The following is a 15187-nucleotide window of genomic DNA, read 5'->3' as shown; positions in this document are numbered from 1 at the left end:
AGTACATTGATGGTAGCTCTTGGAATCTACATCTGATCCTATTTGTTCCCAGTTCCCCTTTGTCTTATTTTTCTTGAATGTTTTAAATTGTATTTCTAGGATTTTTAAACTATCCCTTTTCTTCCTTTTTACTGGCGCTGATATAACCTAATGTGTTGCAAGCGCCGCAAAAACCCTTAAACAAAATTTAAAAAAAAACACAGGGACGTTATGATGATTTCACCTTCTCATTCATGACGTCATGTGATTTCACTTTCTCGTTCATGTCATTTAATAATGTTTTGTCTTTTTTGTTTGTTTGTTGTTGTTTTTCTTTATGTATTACTGACTCCCTCTGGTTTTTGTTGTTTGTTTATTGTTTTAAATAAAATTTATATTCAAGGATTGTTTGATTTGAAAAGTCCTGGTTTGAGGGGTTTTTAAATTAAAATTTTTTTTTGTTTTGTTTTGTTTTGGGTTTTTTATTGGCCGAGATGAGGGTCAGTTGATCAATCAATTTTTGACGGACGAATTTTCTGGCCATTTTTTAAAATTCGTGTTTGTTCTTTTTTAAATTTATTTACTGGGGTTTTTAAAAATTAGTATTGTTTTAAAAAAAATTATTATTTATTTTTTTAAATTAATTATTTATTTGTTGTTTTTTTTTAAATTTCTTTATTTTGTTTTTTTTTTTTGTTTTTACGGATTCTGGCAGTTTTGTAGTGGATCTCATATTGAATAAATTGATAGTGTGTGTGTGGCTCAACTCGCTGTGCTCATCGAATCTACACCTGTTCCTTGTCTGAACCAATTCGCCCTTATCTTACTTTGTCTTGTGTGTAATTAATTCTAGATATCGTAATTTCTAGAACTTTTTTCTTTTTCTCTGTCCTATTTCTTCCCTTTTTATTTTTTACTGGAGCTGATAATATCCATGTCCTACATTAAATTAACTCACTCGACCCTGGAGATTTTTTGATACTCTTTACTGGGTGGGGATCCTGACCTCCCATAGCGGGCAGGGAGGTCCATACTGTGTCTTCTATCCCCTTATATCTGTTTTCCAACATGCTTTTGTCTTTGTCTTGGAATGGGGTTTTACTTGGTTTTGTTCTGGCCCTTGGGTGGGGATCCTGACCTCCCATAGTGGGCAGGGAGGTACATGCTGTGTCTTCTACCCCCCATACCCGTTTTCCAATTGTTTCCTGTCATTATTTGGAATGAGATTTCATAGTTTTGTCCTGATCCTTGCCGGAGTTCCTTGGCTGGGAGGGAAAACAGTCGAATGTATAGTTATAGTTTTGGAAGATGATATTTTTTTCCTTGTAAATATCTCTCTGTTATGCTTGTATTTTTTAGTTTACATATTATATTATATGATTGGTAAACATTTGAGTGTATTCCTTTTAGTTGGGCCCTGTGCTTGTGTCTGGAGGGAGACTTATAGGTGATCCAAATAAGTACTTTGGCGGTGTGCTCTTGGAATCTACATCTTTTGCCTATTTGAACCAATTCCCCTTTGTCTTACCTTTTCTTTTGTGCTTTAATTGTAGTTCTTAAAACTTTTTTACTATCCCATTTTTTCCTTTTTACTGGCGTGATATGCCCTTTAAATGTGTTGCAAGCGCCGAAAAACCCCTTTAAAAACAAAACAAAACAATTGTTCTGGCCTGGTTGGAGTCTTGGCTGGGAGGGAACAGTCAAATGCATAGTTGTTGTTTTGGGAGATGATATTTTTTCCTTGTAAATCATCTCTCTGTTATGTATTATTATATGTGTTATTTTTAGTGTAATGTAAGCATTTGAGTGTTTTCCTCTTGTTGGTTTTTGTGCTTGTGTCCGGATGAGACTTATAGGTGATCTCAAACTAAGTACATTAATGGTATACTCTTGGAATCTACACCAATTCCCTATTTGTTCCCAGTTCCCCTTTGTCTTACCTTTTCTTGGGTGCTTAAATTGTAATTCTAGAACTGTTTACTATCCATTTTTTTCCCTTTTTGCTGGCGCGGATATAACCTAAATGTGTTGCAAGCGCCTTTAAAACCTTAAAAAACAAACCAAAAAAAAAACAAAAACAACCAATTTCGTTCGCCCTGCCTTATCTTACTTTGTCTTGTGTGTGATTAATTTAGATAATCGTAATTTCTAGAACTTTTTTCTTTTTCTCTGTCCAATCTTTTTCCCCTTTTTTTTTAAAAAATGGAGCTGATAATATCCATGTCTTACATTAAATTAACTCACTCGACCCTGGAGATTATTTGATACTCTTTAAAAATTGGAAAAAAAAATGTATTAAAAATGAGCATGTAATAGATTGTTGTTTTATTCAATACCATCAACATGTAAAAACTAATAACTTATCTTTGATATAATTTGTCTCCCCGCCCTCTATAATTTGTCTCAGACAAATGTAATAATGTAAGGACGGCTTGTTCAAACAGTCACTGTGTTCATTGCATAGAAAATACAGGACTCCTAGTGGGTCTGTGGTTCATTGGCCCGATTTAAATTTGGGTCAAGATCATGGCCTATAAAAGAGTCACTGTATTTTACGTCATGCGTCAGATCAATATTGACTGCTGCCCGCCTTTGTGATGATGTGTTGCGCAAACACATGAGTTATTGTGTAATAATAAGTAACCCATCGTCTCGAAAACGGTATTATGTCGGAACGAACCAGATGCTTAAAAGCCGAATTACATGTTAAACTGGTCAAAATTATAAATTGTTGGCATTAGCACACTAGAACCTGGTATCCATTCTCCTCAATAAAAAAATACAAATCAACCCCAAGTCTGATATTTCTGGCTATAAATTAAATTTTTCAACATTTTAAACCCAAACCCGACTTAATACCGTTTTGGGCGAAGGGTCACATAGCCCATTCAATTTTGTCAGGTTGTACTCTTAAATTTTCATTGTACACATCAATTTTTCAAGATGTGTTGGATATGGCGATTAAGCTTAAATTAAATCCTGGCAAACAAATTTCGCGACGTTTAAGTGTAAGTGTGTGTGTTGAACCCTTGACCTCCAGAAGTCGAGGAGAGCGGCCCCAAGATGGACGTAGAGTTTGAAACCGCTTTTTTGGGGTTTGTTTTTTTTTTTTTTTTTTTTTTTGGGAGTGGTGGATAGCTCTGATAGTATAGCACGCTCTCTCCGGGCAGGCGGAGTTGTCGTCCCAGTAAGGTCGCGGGTTCGAGCCCCCATCCATCGCCCCCTCGAATTTTTTATTCTCCATTGTCTTCTGACACTTTCCTACTCACTTCTTTTCTTTTTATTTATCAACAAAAGTGCCTGTTCCTCCTCAGGTGTCTGAATTTACTCTTTTAAAATTTTTCTTAGATATCAAATAGAATCGGACAAACTTTATTGTTTTGGAGGAAAAGACGAGAAAATATAACATTTCATATTATTTAATGTTTCTGATTATTTTCGTTTGGTTTTAGATTCTTTTTTTTTTTTTTTTTTTTTTTTTTTTTTTTTTTTTTTTTTTGTGAACTGGATTACTCGGAAATGATGTTGGTTTGTGGCCGGGGAACGTTGATTTTCAATTTCTTTGTTGTTTTTTTCGTAGTTTTTTTATTTGTTTTGTTGTTGTTGTTTTGTTTTTTTTCTGGGTTTTTGGGGATTTTTGGGTTGTTGTTTTTTTTTGTTTTTGTGTTGTTTTTTTTTGTTTTTTGGGTGGGGGGTTTTTTGGGGGGGTGGGTGGGGGGTTTCTTTTTGTTTTTGTTTTGTTTTTGTTTTTTTTTAATTTTAGGTGGGGTTTCCGGCCTCCCATTGTGTTTTCCTTGTTTTTTGTCTTTGTTTGGAATGAGATTACTTGGTTTTGTCCTTTGCCTGTTGGAGTCCTTTACTTAGAGGGAAACAGTAAAAATGTGCAGTTAAACGTTTTTGGGGATTTATTTATTTATTTATTTATATGTTTTTTTGTCATGTAAATACTCTCTTTCGTAACAAAAAATGAGTTATTCTTCTTTTATTGGGGACCTGTCCTTGTGTCGGAATTAGACTTTTGGTGATCCCAGAGGAAGTACACGATAGTGTGCTTTGGAATCGAATCTTTTCCTATTTAAATAATTCCTTTTTTTTAATTGTTCTTGTGTGCCTGGGTGGGGTTCCCGACCCCATGGGGGCGGGAGGTTACATACTGTGTTTCTATCCCTGTATCTGTTGTCAATCTTGCTTTCTCTTTTTTTGGAAGAGATTACTTGGTTTTTTTCCTGGCCCGGCTGGATACCCTGGCTAAGAGATGGGGAGATGATATTTTTTTTCCTTGTAAAATCATTCTCTGTTATGTATTATTATTATATTTGTTGTTTTGAATTTATAACGTAAGCATCTGAGGTATTCCTTTAGTGGGGCCTGTGTTTGTGTGGATGAGATTTTGGGATTCAAATAAGTACATCGAGGTTGCTCTTGGAAATTACAGCAATTCCCCATGGTACCTCTCTTTGTCTTGCCTTTTCTTGGGTGCTTTAATTGTAATTCTAGAATGTTTATATCCATTTTCTTTTCCTTTTTTATGGCCTGAAAGACCAAATCGTTTGCCTGGGGGGGGATTGACCTCCCATAGTGGGCGGGAGGTTTCCCAAATGTGTCTTTTTGTCCTTATATTGTTTCCAACTGCTTTCTTCTTTGTTTGGAATGAGGTTAAATGGTTTGTCTTGTCCCGGCCGGAGCCTAGCGGGGGGAAACAGTCAAATGCTAGTTTTGTTTTGGGGGTGATTTTTTTTCCTTGAAAATCATCTCTCGTTTGTGTTATTATATTTGTTATTTTTGTGTATAATGTAAGCATTGGTGTAATCCTCTCTGTTGGGTTTTGTGCTTGGTCCGGGGTGAGACTTGTAGGTGATTCAAATAAGTACTTGGTGGTATGCTCTTGGAATCTAATCTGATCCCTATTTGTTCTCAGTTCCCCTATGTCTTATTTTTTTGGGTGCTTTCTTGTAATTCTACAAATTTTTACTATCCATTTTTTCCTTTTACTGGCGCGGTTAACCTTAATGTGTTGCAGGCGCCGTAAAAAACCCCTTTAAAAAACAAACAAACAAAAAAAATGTGTGCGGCCCGAAAAAAAAAAAAAACATAAACATTTTTGTGTGCGGCTTTTTAATTGTAATCTTTAATGTTTATGACTGTCCCATTTGAATTTCCTTGTTCTGCCGTGAAAGACCGAAATGTGCGCAAGCGTGTAAAACGTTATACACTACAACAGGACACCAAAAACATTTGTTATTTGAATTGATAAACCAACAGACCCCAAAAAGGTATGGCACCGGTGAAGACACACACACACTTTGTTATTTGAATTGTAAACCAACAGAAAAAAAAGGATGGAACCGGGAAGTGATTCAAAATTATTTTTAGTCAAAATATGCTTATTATAAAGTAATTATATATATAAAGGTTGGTGTTGGGGATACTTGGGGGACGAAAAGTGTCGTCGTTGGTTGAGTAAAAAATATAAATGGATTCCCAGTTATATGGCCGAAACGCATGTTTTGTGGCATCTCCCACGCCTGCGTGAAGACGTGGGTAGAAGCCACGAAACATGCGTTTGGCCATATAAGGGAGTGAATCCATTTATTTTTATAATTATAATAAATATATATATTTAAAATATATATATATTTATATTATATATTATATATATATATATATATATATTATATATATAAAATTTATTATATATATATATATTATTGTATTAAATCCGGATGGGGACCTTTTGGTACCCCATTAGTTCATTTTACGTACTTTACCAATAGGGAGACAAAATCCGGTCCCCTATTGATTTGCCCTTTAGCCATTCACTTTTTTTTTTATTTTAAAAGTTCAACCCAACCGTCAAGGATATATAATTGTAAATCATAGTATGAAGTTTTTGTTAAAAAACCACAGTAAGAAGGTTATGCCTAAATTTTAGTTGGTCAAAAGGTGACCGCCTGAAAAAAGTCATAGGGTACCAGTGTTTTCATCGATATATTTCAATAGTGAGGAAATTATCTTTCCGAAATTTTCTCTAAAATTCTAGAAATTATAGGATTTTTATAGAAATGAAACCTAATATAAATTGTGTGAAAGTTGAGAACTGAGGAATGAACAAGTAACGATTATAATTATTTTTAAAAACAGATTTATGAATCTTGGGTCGGAATTCTTATCTTGGTGACAAGAGACAAGCAAACATAGTAACTCTTTTTTGTGAAAGTTTTGTTTAGTATTTCCCCGGGCATAAAGAGGCACTGGGGCATCCTCCTCCCAAGTCAGTGTAGGTGGTTACATTCGCTTTAAATCTTAGCAAAACGTTCTCAAACCCAATTGAGTAGTGTTGATGCCTGTGCCAAGTTGAAGCCATTTCGCGGTGAATGGAGCATTTCTGTCAAGCAGTAGAATCGTCAGATGCGCATTTAAACCCCATTCCAGGCGTTGTGTTGCCTATCGATCTTCGAAATGTTTTGGTCAGAGTCAAGTTGACCCGTTCTATGTTGAAGGATTTTAAAGTGCAATACCTAACTTATATCTGTTAAAAAAGAGTCTTTTAAAGGGAACCGCTGTGTTTCTATATTTTTCAAGAACAATGTTTTGATAACAACGATTGCGGAGAGATGGCCGAGGCGTCCTCTAATCCGCAAGTTTTTTTTCCTCACTTGTGAGTTCCAAACTAGACGTCTTGGCATCGTGGGGAAATTGATGCTGGGGCATCATTGAAGGACCCGAGTAATTTAAATGGTAAATTATGGCCAATTTTTTATTACATCATGTTTGAATTTAAGATTTCAAAGGGTAACATAAATCACACCACACCGATTGATGATTGTCATTGTAGTCGTATTTGGAAGTGGGTCAGATAATTGGGAACTTTGTGACTTAGTTCCAAGTGAGTAAGATCTTGTTTACTACATACTACTACTACTACATATACTTTTTGTTTTAGCTTTATCCAATCAACATTCTCGTGTTTATTTTATTTTGGCAAAACTAGAAGGATTTTTGAAAAGAAATAAAATAATTTAAACTTAAAAACCCGTCTTTGATCTTGCTTTATGCATCAGTATGCAAAAACACAGCCATACAAATCATGTTTATGTTGAGAATATGCTTTTTTTGTAACTTCAGTCAAGAGATTTGAGCTTTAAAAATCCTGATAAAATGTTTGTGTCATCCAAACAACCCTTTTGATTTTTGATCTATGTGTTAATGGTAAGAAGTAATTTGATGGGGGAAATGAATAAAATTTAGGGTCACATAGTTGCTTTTTTTTTTTTTTTTTTTTGGTCATGATGTGTAATACATTACAGCCACTCCGGATAATGCAACTCGTTTAATCGCAACTTTCGGTTAATACAATATTTTAAGCAATGGAAATAATTCTATATAAAGTCACCTGGTTAATTGCAAACAAATTCGGTTTTTTAAAAAGTGGTAAATTCAAGAAAATCAAACAGTTATCATGATTAAATTTATCATGGATGAAATCGTGACAGGTTTAAGAATCGGATGAGCAGGATTTAATGCTACGTGTGGTGTCACCATCTGTTAGAGTCGAAAGAGGGCGGGGCTTGCAGAGGGTTTGTGAGCTCGGTGGCCATTAAATAGAAGGGGTGGGGCGGTCATAATCTTGACAAAGGTTATAAAGACAGTTATAAAGAGAGGGCTGAGCGTTTTCCTTTGTTTTAGGATTAAACTGTGCATTGTGACAACGGTTTGGTGAGAGCTTATTGTCTTCTTAAGGCTAAACTCTTTAACCTGACAAATGTTGAATTGTTTGGAAAAAAAGATTGAAACTTCTCCAATTGAATAAGATATCGGCTTGCTTTAAGTGTTTTGGTTACAAATCTACACGGGGTGCCTATGGTTTTTGTTTCATCAAATTGCTTGTTGTGGTGGAATAAGAAATTATTTACTGGTTTGAGTTGACAAAAATGTGTAAAATGTTGAAATGTGGGCAGGAAACTGAATTTCGGTTAATCCCAAAATTTCGATGTCCAAAGGTATTGCGATTATCCTAAGTGGGACTGTACCGAACGAACGAAAAACTTCTATGGAATGATTATAGCAGATTGGTTCTGGAATTATATTTCCGTCCTCCCTTGCCAAACTTGACGTTTTGAAATTTAAAAGAAATAGCCAGAAGGTTTCGGACTTTTTTTTTTTTTTTCAAAGGACAATTTCATAAGGTAAATAATTTTTTAAAAAATCCTTTTACGACAAGATGGATGATTTTTTGTTTAAAGGTTTGAAAAAACTTGCCATGATAGTCTTCGCTTTTTTTTTGTTGTTTTTATTTTTCTTATAGACTCCAACTCAGAGCCTGAAAGTGATGCAGAACAAAGTTCCATATCACATGATTCATTTGTGGTAAGTATGTACATTAAAATAAAATCATAACATTTGTATAGCGTTTATCCACAGTTGGCACCATGCTCAAAATGCTTCACATCAACATATTTTGTGGTGGACAAAACACATTTGCCACAAAAGATGAGACCTGCAGTCTGTTAGGCGCAATACAATATTTCAGGACAAGGACAACACTGTTTTACACCAGTGAGATCTCCTAGTTTTTTGTTGTTAAAAATTTTTCTTTGCAGTGGACTTCGCCAACAATAACACTATTTTAAACCTTCCTCGTTATATTTTGAAGTGATATTCATTGATGAGCCATTCACATTTGAAGTCGTTTGTTTTTTATTTGACAAAATGTGAAAATGATGCGTTTCCAGGAAAAATTAAAATAGCTTCTGTTGGGATTATACTTTTGATCTCGCATTTTGTCCAAATTCTCTTGCATCGTAATGTTTATCAACTTTTTTTGTTAACTATATTGCAGTTGCAAGGTTAGGAAGTTCATATTGTTGCAATGACAACCGTTTATATGTCCAGAATCGTAGTGATATAAAAAATTGTTTTGTAGTTGTTGGTCCTGGTGTAGGATTTAAAGAGTTGGTTAAAAACGGTTTACTGAAACCCTGGTTGGTGTATCTATATTTATCCAAGCACAGTTGAACATATTAAATACTTAGACAATATGTCTGCCTTTCTCAACTCTTTTTTTTATACTTGCATTATTAACCAGCTAATTGTTTAGTTGGATTATTAAACAATGGCTCTTCATGTTTATTGTCAACATGAATAAATTGATTGATCTGTCATCTTTTCCACAAAATATACAGGGTCCCGATTTTGTTGCTGACTCCGAGTCTGATTCCTCTACGTACTCTGTGAGGTACCCAATGCTGAGTACATCATTGTCTTTGGAACCTAGTGCTCATTCCCCAACTCAGTCAGAGCCTCATCCACAACTATCACAGACTGAACCTCGTTGCCAGTCTGGGACCCAGGTTCAACCCGAATGCTATACACTTGCAAACCAACGTGTTACGTGCAATGGTGAGTCATTTTTTTGTCATTCTTCTCCTTTGATATTTGTGGGATCAATTTTAATTTACCCATTCCTTTTAAAAGAAAACTTCCACCCCCTCCATGGTGCTGCATTTGTGTTATTGCATTTTTTTTCTGTTTTGGCAGTGCTGCGTCGCAAAATACGCTACCATTTACATAACAAGCACAAATCCAAATTTGATAGGGTGGACATCTTAGAATCTGAAACCCCAATGTGTGAGTGATATCAGTGAAACCAGCCATAAAAATGTTCATGTTTATTTTATTGGGGTTTTTTTTTGTCTGTAATAGACTTAAATTGCTTGTATTGTAAGTGTTAAAATGGTTTTTTTGTTACAACCCATCTATATATTAAAACTGTTTCTTTGTATTTCTATGATGCTTAAGGCTTTTTTTCACAGACCAGCTGGAAACTTAACGAGAATCAGAGTAGATAACATTTTTATTAATCTTGCAACCTAAACAGTATATGATGATTGGGAGCATTTAAAGAAAAGCACATTTTCTTTTAATTTGTCGGTACTAAAATTATACTTTGATAATGCCTGCTGTGCTACAAACCCTTTTGACTTCCAGGTTCAATATTTTTCTTTATTCTAAAATTCTTGGGTTTCCTTTCAATGACAACTGAGATCATTAAAATTCAGCTCACAACATGATGTGTGTAGATTTGATGAAAACATATGTTCGAGTTGAGAAGCAGTGTTCACGAACTTGCTGATCGTTTTTACTAGCATTTATTTTCCTAACTTACCTGTATCAATTAACAAAGGCAAGACTCAAATATTTTCTATCTGAACAGTGTGTTTGTTATTGAAATATTTCCGGCATATACATGTCATATTTCATTCCCACAAAATATAAATCAGGATTAAGTTGTCTGGGCATCAGCATCGTTCAGGCAGTTGGGGGGAAGTCTTTAAGGAATTAATGAAGCCGATGCTCAACCGGTCTGGAGGACGTTTGATTGATGTCGGCTGTTTGTTCTGCCAGCCGGTGATGTTTTCTCACTCCCTCAATGACAAAGAAAGTCATTGTTATGACTATGAACTATAGTCTATTATTACTTTTGTTACTATATTAATTGTTACTTATAGCCGCTACTGTTATTATTATTATTATTATTATTATTATTATTATTATTATTATTATTATTATTATTATTATTATTATTATTATTATTATTATTATGATATTGCCTTCATTGCATTCTATTACTATTATTGATATAATTAATTTCTGATTGTTGTAAATAATTTATGTGAATTGAATTTTGTCGATTGGCCAAGGGCCTACAATAAACTTAAATGAAATGTTAGTCTTTGGATAGGACTTGGGTCTATTCTTGATTGCTTTTCCGCCTGGGTCGAGTGAAGCATTTGGAGTAAATTTTGTTGCTCAACGTAAAAAACATGACGCTTACCATTCCGCTGATACTGATACCTCCAAGGGGTGGTTGGGGAAAAACCTAAAATTCTTTTGACATTCTGTCTGATTTTTCGCTGAAACAACAAAGGACAATCTATGTATTCAGATGAGACTTCAATGTGTTACTATTCCGATTTATGTTCATATTTTGATTATAATGAAGAGGGAACCCTGAACCCAGTGAAGTGGGTGGATTGATCTATTTATTTCTATTTCAAAACAAAAATATGGCGTCTTTTCACTGGATTTGTTATGTGGCAGAGGTCTCCACAAATCTAACATACCTCTTCCAAAGGAATAGATGGTAGAAAAGTATATAACAAGAAGGAATTATGACAGTTACTTGTCCAGGCCTTAAATATTTGGAATGCTATTCCTCTCTATCGCTGTCATGTAGCTGATGTGCATATGATCTGTCTATTGATTTATTTTCATAGTTCATAGCATGATGTGCTTTATTTTCTTCTTTTTTTTCCAGAGAAATACAAAAAGCCAAGGAGACCCTGTCCATACTGTGGACAGTTGCAAACAAAACTCTCAAGGCATTTGATGAGGAAACACAAAGATGAGACAGAAGTTACAGAGGCCATGAAACAGCCTGTAAAGGAAAGGGATAGAACAATGGATTATCTCAAGAAAAAGGGCATTTTTTATTCAAACACTAGAAACAATTCAATAGTTATGCGTGAGAGAGCACAAGGGTCACATGAAGTTGTTATGTGTGCTGGCTGTAAGGGGTTTTACTCTGGACGAAGGGTTTATGAACACAAAAAGAAATGTAGTACTGAGCATGCTCTGTGTACTGGGGTTGTAAAATTTTATCCCGTGGCTCCCAATGCAAGTAAAGAAATAAAGGAGAATATTCTTGACAAATTTCGGAATGATGAAGTGGGAAATTTGTGTCGATCAGACAAAGCTATAGTATTGTTAGGAACAAAATTGTGGAGTAAAAGTTCAAAGAAGGAGAGAAAAGTTATAATGAGTGATTTACGCATCTTAGGAAATTTGATTTTAAAAACTAGGAAGAGAACGAATCAACCTTCTTTCTCTGGAGAGGACGTGGTGAAGCGTTGTAACTTTAATGAAATATCGCAAACCATTTCTGAAATGACTTTGAAAGAGGATGGGACATTGAAAGCAGGCTTGAAGCTTTCAATTGGATTTATATTGAAAAAGTTAATTAATTTCTTAAAAGGGGAATATATAATGCAAAACAAAATGGAAGAATCCGCAGAGATAGATTTGTTCAAAGCTGTCCTGGATTATAATTGGGATAGTATTTTTTTTACAGCCAGAGTTCAATGTGAAGCAAAGAGAACAAATTTGAGAAAACCCAAAGAGATGCCATTAGAGAATGATATAAAGAAGCTACGGCAATTTATTACTGAAGAGATGGTCCGTATTTGTGAGGATGATTATCAATTATTTGATTCACATATGTTTGTTAGGCTTCGCAATGTCATCGTAGCTAGGCTTACAATGTTTAATGCGAGGAGAGGCGGAGAACCCGCAAGGATGTTGTTAAAAGACTGGAATGATGCAGATTCAGGTGTATGGGTTGATCCCCAGCTTGTACAACATGTCACTGATCCTCTGGAAAAAGCGTTACTTGAGAAGTTATAAGCTGGCCTATCAGTCTGGAAAGGGAAGCAAGATGTTGGTCCCTGTGTTGATACCCAATGACACAATTCAGCCTTTAAGGAAACTTGCACAGGAGCGTAAAGCTGTTGATATTTCAGACAACCCATTTCTTTTTCCAAATACAGGAATATCCAAAGATCATGTAAGTGGTTACATTGCCATCAAATATGTCACTTCCTTAGTAAAGGATTTAGAGAAACCCCAGTTGTTAATAGCTGATAAATTCAGGCACCGAGCTTCGACATTATTTGCCTTACTTGATGTCCCACAACACGAGAGAGATGTCTTCTATCGACATATGGGACACAGTGAATCAATCAATCAAAACATTTATCAGTGTCCACTTGCAATACGAGAAATAACAGAAGTTGGTCATTTTTTGGGTCAAATTGATAACTCAGCATCGGTCACTGGGGAAGGAAATTGTAACATTGAAACAAATGACTCTGTAGTGAATAGAGACTCAAATGCAAATTTTGGAACATCCATAGTAACAGCTGCAAATCAAGAAGAAATATTTGATGGTGAAGCAGGAGTGCCAAATCAGCTTACGTGTTCTTCAAAACAAACTGAACCCAAGAGGAATTCAAGCAAAAATCGGAGATACATGTCATGGTCAGATGAGGATACAGATAGAGTCAAGTCATATTTTAAAAACTTTGTCGAAGATGTTTCAGCACATGGTTCAAGGGGATCATTACCTAGAAAGTCTGAAATTATTCTGTTCTTAAAACACCACAGGGTATTTTCACAAAAAGGAATCCCTGAAGGTACACTAATTAGTTTGGTGAAGACAAAGATTTTTAATGAAAGAAATAAATATAGAAGGGAAAGAGCGTTTCAATCGGTGTAATGACAATCATGAATTTGATTTGTATTACATTCATTGTATTGTATAGTGTTATTGACATATTTTGGGGGTTTACAAAAACGTTTTATCTTTATATAGTACAATCTGTTCATCATTGCAATATCCTTTTTTATATTATATGAACATTCATTTGCTCAGCTTGAGAGACAAATGCTTTGTAGAACCATAGCTGCCAACCGTTCTGTTAAAAACGGATTTGTTCCGTATTTGACTTCCTGAGTCCGTAAGTGCTTATTTTTAGTTCAAAATCCGTATTTTGTAATTTTTGACTAATTTGTGGTAAAAAAGCCATGTGAGCCTAATGAATTATTATTATTGATCCATTATTATTACTATTACTACTACTACTATTGTTGTTATTATTATTATCATTATTATTGGTGTCCAGTGAGAGCATAATCTCCATTTGTGTAGCTCTTTAATTTGAATTATGCCTCTAACATAAATGATTTTCAACAATTAAAAAAGTTCCATTCGTTTATATGACGCCTGTATTTTACTCAAACCTTTCATAATGTATTGGAGATTTGCATAGGATATGGATGTTAGCCTCGATATACTTTGAATATTCTAAGACAGTATTGATACTTTCACTATTTGTTACAAATATTATTTTAATTAAGAATAAAATTAAATCCACCTTTTTGATTGGAAGGTATTCAATAAGAAAATCAATTGCTTATATTGATTAAAGATGACAATGATTATTTCCCTTTATTAATTTATGAAATATATAAATTTAATCCCTTTAAAAACATCTTCATCTGATTTTAATTTTTTTTTTTTCAAGCAAGCTTTTGTAACGGTTTAGGTTCAAGAAAAATAAGTATACTCCATTTTTAGGTGTGTTTATCTTGTCAAAGTAAAGAAGTAGGAATTCTCTAATATTTAGAGGTGCATTTTACTATAACTACTATTATAGTATACTACTTAAAGACCATTATGTTGCATGAAAGAAAACATATATGCAATCGTCTACTTTTTATCTGAACTCACCTAATTTTTACCCCAAAACGCCCTCTCAAGTGATGTACCAGGTTGGTAGTTATGCATTTCTAACCATCTTAAGTTATTTCATTTATTTTACAATCGTGCTTCTTGTGTATTGGTCCTTATCAAAGTTGAGGCAGTTGAATTCTTTCTTTATATTGTCCGTTCTGAATTTTGATCTCATTGTGGAAAGCTCCCATAGCGGGCAGGGAGGTACACACTGTGTCTTCTATCCCCTTATATCTGTTTTCCAACATGCTTTCAGTCTTTGTCTTGGAATGAGATTACTTGTTTTTTTCCTGGCCCTCGCCGGAGTCCTAGCTGGGAGGGAAGCAGTCAAATGCATATTTATTGTTTTGGGAGATGATATTTTTTTCCTTGTAAATCATCTCTCTGTTATGTATTATTACTATATTTGTTATTTTTTAATGTATAATGTAAGCATTTGAGTGTGTTCCTCTTTGTTGGATTTTGTTCTTGTGTCCGGATAAGACTTATAGGTGATCTCAAACTTAGTACATTGGTGATACGCTCTTGGAATCTACATCTGATCCCTATTTGTTCCCAGTTCCCCTATGTCTTACTTTCTCTTGGATGCTTCAACTGTAATTCTAGAACTTTTTACTATCCAATTTTCTTCCTTTTTACTGGCGCTGATATAACCTAAATGTGTTGCAAGCGCCGTAAAACCCTTAAAAACAAAACAACAATCATTGTGGAAAGTGTCATTTTAACGATTCAAATGTGCTGGTACTAAACCCGATAATTGAGCAACATTTGGACTAGCCTCTGTCATCTCAAACTTGTTAGTGTTAGTAATAGTAATTAAAAAGGCTGACTTTTATATGTTGCGATTCGATGAAGGGG

This window comes from Berghia stephanieae, chromosome 14, assembly GCF_034508935.2.
Source record: "Berghia stephanieae isolate SIO BIC M18660-M18661 chromosome 14, UCSD_Bste_1.3, whole genome shotgun sequence".
NCBI lineage: Eukaryota > Metazoa > Mollusca > Gastropoda > Nudibranchia > Aeolidiidae > Berghia > Berghia stephanieae.
This window is presented reverse-complemented; position numbering follows the sequence as displayed.